The sequence below is a fragment of the Manis pentadactyla genome, chromosome 11 (genome assembly GCF_030020395.1).
Source record: "Manis pentadactyla isolate mManPen7 chromosome 11, mManPen7.hap1, whole genome shotgun sequence".
Taxonomy (NCBI): Eukaryota; Metazoa; Chordata; class Mammalia; order Pholidota; family Manidae; genus Manis; species Manis pentadactyla.
In genome coordinates, this window is record NC_080029.1 from 32,625,001 (window position 1) to 32,633,413 (window position 8,413).

At 54.5% G+C, this 8,413-nt stretch overlaps 1 long non-coding RNA gene across 1 annotated transcript; it reads left to right on the top strand.

The window, feature by feature from the left end:
* The first annotated feature begins 3,689 nt into the window (after positions 1–3,689).
* LOC130679488 (uncharacterized) lies at positions 3,690–5,980 on the top strand. Its single transcript, XR_008992456.1, has 2 exons — positions 3,690–5,102; positions 5,472–5,980. It is a non-coding gene; the product is annotated as an uncharacterized LOC130679488 (long non-coding RNA).
* Positions 5,981–8,413: the final 2,433 nt, after the last annotated feature.

Consider the following 8,413-nt stretch of genomic DNA (forward strand, 5'->3'; position numbering starts at 1 on the left):
TTCCTACACACCCCTTCCCTCTGCCTTCTCACCCACAGGGCACTGTGGGGTTGCATCGGGTCAGCCAAAAAACCTGGAAGATTCAGCGTCCTCCCTCCCCTTTTGCTGACAAGTTCTCCGTGACAGCTCTTGGTGGGGACAGGCCTAGAGCATCTGACCCTCCCATCCGAGGCCCATATGTGGCCAGGACCCCATCAGCCCCCACCTCTTCCCACTTGTCCCTCCAGCTGCTCTGGGGGCTCCTTGAGGTCAGAAGGTGCTTCCTGATTGCAGAAAGCCTGGCTGAGCTGGAAGGTCAGCTGGGGTGGAGGAGGGGAGAGGGTCAGGCGTGTGGTTGGGGTGGGGCTCTGGGTGGAGGGATTTCCTCTCTGCCCCAGACAGCCCAGCCAGGAGGCCACGCAGGAAGTACATGGGGGAGTGCCGTGTGCCAGCCTTGGCTGAGGGAAGTGTGTAGAACTGCAGGTGTGGATCAGACTAGAAGGCAGATTCTCCACAAGCCCTGTGAACTTGGGCAAGTTACTGGTAAAAAGCCTTGAAGCTTAAGAAATGCGTGTGTTTGCTGAGCTTGTGCCTGGCACCTAGGAATGCTCTGTCATCAGGAGAATGGATGTAGCCGTGGCAGAGGAAGTGCACTGGTGATGTACCCCGGGGTTAGTCCTCTGGCTGTTCAGCTCAGCCTGGCCCCCCCGACAGCTGCCTCCTGGAGCCACGTGATGGGGCTTTGTTGGGCTTCCGGGGGACATTTCCTTGCTGGGTAAAGCCTTCTGCATCCTGGATGGGAGTGGGGGTGGGGGAAGTGGTTAAGGAGCCCCAGACCCCGAGTCCCATGTTTTCAGCCTGGTTTACTGAGCGGCCCTGCCTTGTGCGGGTGTAGTCTAGAGATGGGCTCAGCTGGGGGACCCATGCAGGCAGGTGCTGCCCATGCTCCAGCTGCAGCTGGCTCCTCCCCCCTGGCCATGTGGTCATTCTGAGTTTGCTTAGTCCACTCAGTTTTAAGCTCCTAAAGGACAGGGTTTATTTTATGTATTTAGTTTTTAAATCTTTCTATCCTGGCTGCCTAATAGTGTGACTGGCACTGAATAAATGAATGAGATGAATGAATAAATAGCCTCTAGGTGGCACATGGTCAGAATAAGGTAAATGGACAGTGAATACTGCGTCTTGCTTGGGCACTGAGGGAGCCTAGGTGGGCATCCCCATCGGTGTTTTAGAGTCCTGCACACTGTTGCCTTGTGCCCTCCTCCTACACCAAGATAGGAGGTTGGCAGGCCCGGCCCTGGGCAGACATCTGGGCTGAGGTCAGGATTTCCTGTGCCCTGCTCCTTGGGCCCAGCACCCACTTTCTCTTCAGGGATGGGTGCCGTCCTCAGAAAGAGAGCACCTTAAAGGCAGGGACCTCATGGCACCTGGCATAGAATAGGTGCTTAATAAATGCTTGTCCATTGAGGTATCCACTTGCTGGATGGGCCTGGCAGCTCTGCCCTGGGATGCTGGCTGGGGACAATGCTCCTGACGGCCTGCCCAACAGGCTGGCCCCAGGGCTGAGGCACCTCCCAACCTCATGACCCAGTTGAGAGGGAGGGTTTGAACCCCAAGAATGCCCTGGCCTGTGGTTGGCCAGGAGCTGGGATTTCCCCTGAGGAGGTGGCCTCTTCAGCCTTGCTCTGGCCTTGCCCGGAGCAGGGTGGCTGGGAGGCCACTTTGCTCAGACCTGTTGAGAAGAGGCCAGGCCATAATTGGGGGAGCCCTCCTCCCCAGATGGGTCCCCCTGGGGAGCAGGCTTGCACAGCCACATTTCCACAGTGTGGACTCGGGCTGGGATCAACTGCCCTGCCAGGGACTGGCTGTGACCTTTGGATGCTGCTTATTTGCCCTAGTCTGTTTCCTCAGCTGTAAAATGGAGGTGCTTACATAACATGGAATGTTATTCAGCCATAGAAGGAAATGGAGTATTGGCGCATGCTATCATGTGGATGAACCTTAAAAGCATGCTGGGTTAGAGAAGCCAGACACAGAAGGTCTGGCTATATGATGTGAACAGAATAGGCAAATCCATAGAGACAGAAAGTAGACTGGTGGTTTCCAGGGGCTGGCAGGAGAAGGAAATGGGGAGCACCTGCTTAATGGATGCAGTTGCCTTTTGGGGTGGTGAAAGTGATTTGCAACTAGATAGAGGTGGGTCTTTACAACGTGTGCATGTGGCAAATGCCACTGAATTGGTCACTTTAAAATACTTTATTTTCTGTTATGTGAATCTCACCTCAATAAAAATTAGGGGGTTGCTACTGATCTCATCAGGTGGTTAGGAGGAATGAGAGACAAGGTGAACATGAGGCTGAGTGCTGGATGCTAGTCATTGAAGATGGAGCTGCTTTACCCTAGTGACTGTGTCCATACCCTCCCTCCAGCCCTAGTCCCACCCCAGACTGCTGGGGTCCAGGCAGAGGCCAAGGCAGAGAGGGGGGCTGGCAGCTTAAGCTGGCATAATCCCTTTGCCAGAGGTAAAGGGGACTTTAGTGGCCGCTTCACCAGCTGCGGGTCAAGGTTCCTGGGCTGCAGACCAGGCTCCAGCCTCTAATTTGCTGGGGAACTTTGGGATGGCCCTTCAACTCTGCCTGTTCCTTAATCTGCCCATACCTGCCTCTACGTGCCTTGAAAAGTGCATGTGACCACGGCATCTGACATGTCACCCCTGTCATATCCCTGTGCCCAACTCATCTTCACAGTGCAAGTCACTGCCACGCAATGTGTTAGGAATCTCCTGGTTCTTGTGTTTATTATCTGTCTTCCACACAGAATGCAAGTTCCACATGGGGAAATAGTTGATCTGTTTGGTATTTCCACCATCCACTGCCTGGCAAAGAGTAGGTTCTCCATGAATGTCTGTTGAACACGACTGCATGAATCCTCATTTACATGGTGGATGCCAGGTCCTGTCTGTACTGTGCTGTCACTTAACAGCTGTGACGTCAGGGTTATCATTATCCCCATTTTGCAGATGAGGAAGCTGTGGCTCTGGGACGTGGAATGGCCACCGTGGAGCTGGGATCTCAATGCAGCAGCCTGGCATCAGAGCCCTTGCTCTGACCCACCCTGTCCTAGGTTATCGCCTGGTTCTGGGAGGCAGCTCCTGGTCTGGGAGGCAGCCTGGGGCCTGGAGCAGTCTGCCCCCTTCAGCCACCGGGCTCCTCCCACTCCCAGGACCTGGGCGGCTCCACACCCACCACCCTCGAGCCTTTTTCTCAGGCTTGCAACCACTCCAGACCAGCTCCCTTCCCTGAGAACCTCTGTCATAAAGAAGGCGAGGCCCTGATCTGGCCTGTCTCTCCACCCCTGGGGCCTTCCTCACCCAAGGGAACCTTGGTTATAAATATGAGGGTCACGCCTTGCATTTTGTATTAAGCACCTTTCATCTGGGGAGCTCCTGGCTGAGAGGAGGCTAATTAGCTGCTCTCTGGGAAGAGTGAGTAAGAGCTGATGTTCCAGCTCAGGCACTGGCTGACTAGATTTTGGGCTGGCCCTCCTGGGAAGTGAGTGTGCCATCATCTCAGGCCACCCACCCCTCCACATTCCTTTTTGCTGCAGGACCTCTTCACAAGGGCCCTTTCTCTTTGACTGAAAATGAAGGCCACCATTTATTGAGTGCTTACTATGTGTCATCAAGGGATGGTTCTGACCCTTCTTGTGTGCACAGCACTAGGAGCTGTTGTGAAATGATAACCATGATGGCTCACATTATTGGACCTTACTCTTTTCTGGCTGGGGGCCAGGGCTTTGTGCATGGCCCCATTTAAGGGATGAGAAGCCCTTAGCGTAGTGCCCAGTGGAATAAGTACTTGATACTTGGTAGCTATTACTATCAATCTTCAGAATGACCCTCTGAGGTAGGTACTATGTTGTTCTCATTTCTCAGGTGAGGAAGCTGAGGCTTAGAGAGGTTAATCCACTTGCTGGAAATCACACAGCAAGTCAGGAGCAGAACCAGTATTTGAACCCAATTGGTTTTAAGTAGCAAATGGTTTTCAGGTGCTCTTCTCTCCCTCCCCACAATCTGGAGGCTATGAACCCCAAGGCTTTACTTTACATAGTTGTAGGGTCACTGAGCAGTGGGTTCTTCGCATTCATCCCTCCAATGGTATATGCTAGTGGGCTCTGCTCGGGGACCAGTTCATCCAACCCATCCCTCCCCTCCCCTTCTCCAATGAGAGAACTGGGGAGGGCAGTGACTATGCAACGTGACAGGCTGAATGGGAAGATGCCTCCTCATCAAAGCATAAGGAACAAAGAGGCAGGGGAGTGGGGCTGGAGCCCATCCCTCCTGCTCCCATCAAACATGCTGATACCAAATAGCAGGCATCCTCACGCTAGAATACCTGGCTTTCATTTGCCAGGCTGGCCCTACAATCTGGCTACTTGGTGGTGGTCACTTCTGGTCCTCAGTGTCCGGCAGGGTGCGTGATATACCTCGTGAGTGAGTGCTGAATCCCCAGGACATGATGAAGAACTGAGCCAGTGGTCAGGTTCATGCCCCAGGACCAGTGACCAGCAGCCGCCTAGGAACTTCTTAGAAATGCAAATTCTCTGTCCAGCAGTCTGGGTTGGAGCCATGGGATTCTGGTGCACACTAAAGTTTGAGAACCACCGTTCTGCCAGTGTACACATTGGCAAAGGGCAACTTGGGCCGCATAAGAGGAACCAAGGGATGCGCAAAGCCACGTCTCCAAACGCAGCAAACAGCAGCCCTTCTCTAAGGAGGGGCCCTGTCTCCCCTGACCCCGACCCCGGCCCACGCATGCTGTTTGGCGGGCTGGCCACTGGAGGGCAGTGCGACCACGTCCCCCGCGCCCCTGCAAAGGCCTCAGGCGGGAGCAGCTCTCGGAGGCCCGCCCGGGAAGCCCGCTGCGGCGGCTTCAGCCGGGAGCGGAGGAACGGAAAGGGGGCTCGTCCCGGGCAGTGGCCTCGGCCTTCGGGTCCCAGACGTTCCTAGAAGCTACAGCGGCTCGGCCGGCGGCACGACGGTCCCGGCTTCGCCGAGGAGGCCTCCCTTCCTCGCGCGGCCAGGGCCGGCCCGGCGGGGAGGGTGGCTGCCCTGGGTCTGGAAGGTTCGCGGGGCTCCACGGCCGGCCGCGCAGGGGAGGAGATCCGCCTGGGGCAGAGCTCCAAGGGGGCGGCGGGACCTTGACTGCGTCCCCGGAGACCGAAGGCGACCTCCCGCGTGACCCCGCCGAGGCGCAAACAGGGCGGCCATCTTGGCGGCGGCTTAACCCCCTGTTGGCCGGCAGCCGCCCGGGGTTGGAAGCCCAAGTGCCCTGGGATTGGGAGGAATTTCTCAGAACTTCAGGAAAACCTAGTCCCTGGCAACTTCCCCAGGGGTGCTTGGAAATCCCACCCCACCAGCAGTTACAAAAGCCCGGGTTTTTGTAAGTGAATTGGATTTGTTCCAAGTCACCTTCTTCTCGCCCCATTCAAAGAGCAGAAAGCCGGCGGCGGTGGGAGTGGCCGTCAGGTGTGCGTCAGGCGGCCGTGTCGGGACCCGAGACGCGCTAGATCCAAGGGCAGGAGCTCCGCCACAGGTCGCACCAGGCTCCCAGCCAAGGAAGGCGCAAGGGCTGGAGGTCGAGAGCTGAATCTAAGCGCCAAGTCCTTTGGTCTCTCTCCACCGTGAGGGCTTTACATGCCATTCCGAAGGCCGCTGGAGGGGCCACAGGACCTCAGCTTCTAGAATATTCTTAATATTGTCATTCTTTCAAGGTCCAGTTTAAATACCCACTCCGGCGGGAAGCCTTCCTCAGTGTCCAGCAGAAGCTGCCTCCCCACCCCCTGCCCGTCTGCAGTACCCTTAGCCTCTGCTGTAGGGCTCTCCGCCTTTCCTCCCTGCGTCCGCCCCCGCCCCCGCTGAACTGTGGGCACCCCAAGGGGAGGGGGCATGTGGTGGTGGTCTTTGTGCCTCCCGAGGGGCCTCACATATGTAGGTCGTTCAGGAAAGGGTTGTTGCAAGAGAATCATGAAACTACTGAATGAGTTTTTGGTATTGGAAACAAAGTTCCCAAACATTTTGAACCTTGGACAAAGGAACATATAATGGTGTTTTCTTAAGCCCTGTAATGGAATCCTTTTGTATGTTTAACTGTTTTGAGTTATTTTTAGTAGAAATGTCAGGGTGCCCTAGGAACAGGAACCATGGGTCCCACTTTGACCAAGAAGAGTGGCCACTGAGTCCCAGGTTCGCTGCTTCCTCTGTGTGGCTTCAGGGTCCCAGCGTGTGACCAGGGATGGCAGTCAGCAGGTTGGGCCAAGGACCAGCCAAGGAAGTTCTAAGCTGGGCTTGAGGTCGTGATTCCAGGCTGAGATCTCAAGAGGCGGCAGGAGAGAGAGTGCCTTGAGCGTCTTGGAGAGGAAGGCTGAAGCTAAAGGAAGAACCCTTTCTTTCTCCTTTGAAGAGAGTAAGCCAAAAGTGCCCCATGAAAGACTCCAGAAAACCTCTTTCATGCCTCACCCGCAGATGATTTGCTGAACGCTCATTAAGGAGAAAACAAAGAGGTGGTTTTGTTTATTTATTTAAGAGGAAAAATGAATGAGCTGTGACAAAACAATTTGAAACCAGGCCCCTCTGAGACCTGGGTTTTCACTTCCTTGATGGGAAGTAAAACAGAATCGAATCCCCCTCCAAATAAAAGTGAAGTTAATAATCAGACAGCTCGAGCCCTGGCCACATCCTGTGTCAGCTTGCTCCCTCCCTGGGCTCTCTGTTTATAGCTGCAAAGCCGCCCTCCACAGCCAGACTCTTAACTCTTTCTTCCCCATCCTAGGGAGGCCCAAACCTGCTCTGAGGAACGTGGGCTCCTCTCAGCCTCTGGTGCACGCCTGGCCTCTTCAAGGCTGGCTCTCCCCAGGCTTTCCCATGTGGGCCTATCCCCCCACAGCATGGTTCTTCAGCCTGTGGCTGAGAAATTTAAGAAGCCCGGCTTTAATCTGAGCAGTGTCTTCTGTTTGTCCTGCACAAAACTGTGCCAAAGTGGGCACAGAAGAGCTGCACACAGTATCCCCCTCTCTTTGCACACCTTCTGGGAGGCACCACATCTTTCCACTCCTACTCCAGACTCAGGGCCTCTGCTCCACGCAGCCTCTGCAGCCTGGTGGCCTTCATGAGCTGCATTCTGATGGAAGGAAGCATAAATCTTTGGGACCTCTGGTCTGTTTTGAGAGCAGTCCTCTGCATGTCTCTGAGCTGCTTTCTGTGAAAACTTCAGTATTTCTTCAAATGCCTTCCTGTGTTGCAATACAACAATATTTCTTACAGGACATGTAGGGTTATTATTGCATTGCCATTGGGCTGAGGAAAAACCTTTGCTAATATTTATTGAGGGCTCCCTATGTGCCAGCCACTGTTGTAAGCAACAGTACTGCCCTACAGAGCCATTTGTTATCCTCATTTTACAGAGGGGAAACTGAGGTACAGAGGGTCATGTACGGTGCCCATTGTTATAGGGCTGGTAAACAGCAGAGCTTGGATTTGAACCCAGACATAGTGGCTCCAGAGCCAGTGCTCTCAGCCCCTGCACTCAGGTCTCACAACAGAGAGTGCTTTCTTCTCTGGAGCCAGGGGGCTTCAGAGAGCTTAGAATAATCCTCTGAATGCATTTCAAAGGTCCCCAAACCAAAGAACCTTTTGAGAACTGTCTACACTCTTTCTTGGGCTCTCCTTTCTTACTTGGTTTTCCTTAGGGACGAAGGCACAGAGAACGTGTGGCTGGGTTCCGTGGACAGGGGGGTTACGGAGAGGCTGGGGTGTGCAGGGGATTGGGATGGGACACACCCCTTTATCTACTTGACAGTAGGCATAGAGCAAAAGCCCAATGACCTAGGGTGGCCATTCTCTCAGCATGTGGACTACCTTTTGCTTATGTCCCCTCATCCCTTCCTGTTCTGTAGCCTGTGAGTTCCTCATCTTATTTCACAAACACACTCTTCTGGCTGAAGTTTGTCTCACAGGAAGCCACTCACCAGTTGCCTGGGGGAAGTGGCAAAGACTTATGAACTGGCTGTGTCGGCCACCTGCCTCTCCTGGGATTCCTTCCTCTGCATGTCATGGCTACTTAGATTTGTTCCTGGAAGGCTGTCTGTTGTCCAAGCACCTTCTTGAGCCATTTGGCAGGTCCCTCTGGCTTCGGAGGGTGTGTTGTGCTGCCCTCTGGTGTCTGGAGGCCTTCATGACCGCTTGTCCACAGCTCGGCAGGGGAGGGCTTCGGAAGCTCTGTGTGTGGGGGTGGTTTGCATGCATGCACTGCTGGGCAGAGGGCCTGCTGTCCATCTGTGCACCCTGACCACCACCACCCCATCTTTGGGAGTGAATCAATCTGCTGAAGGTTTGCTTTCTTAGGATGCATTTTGCCATTCAAACCATGGTCCAGAG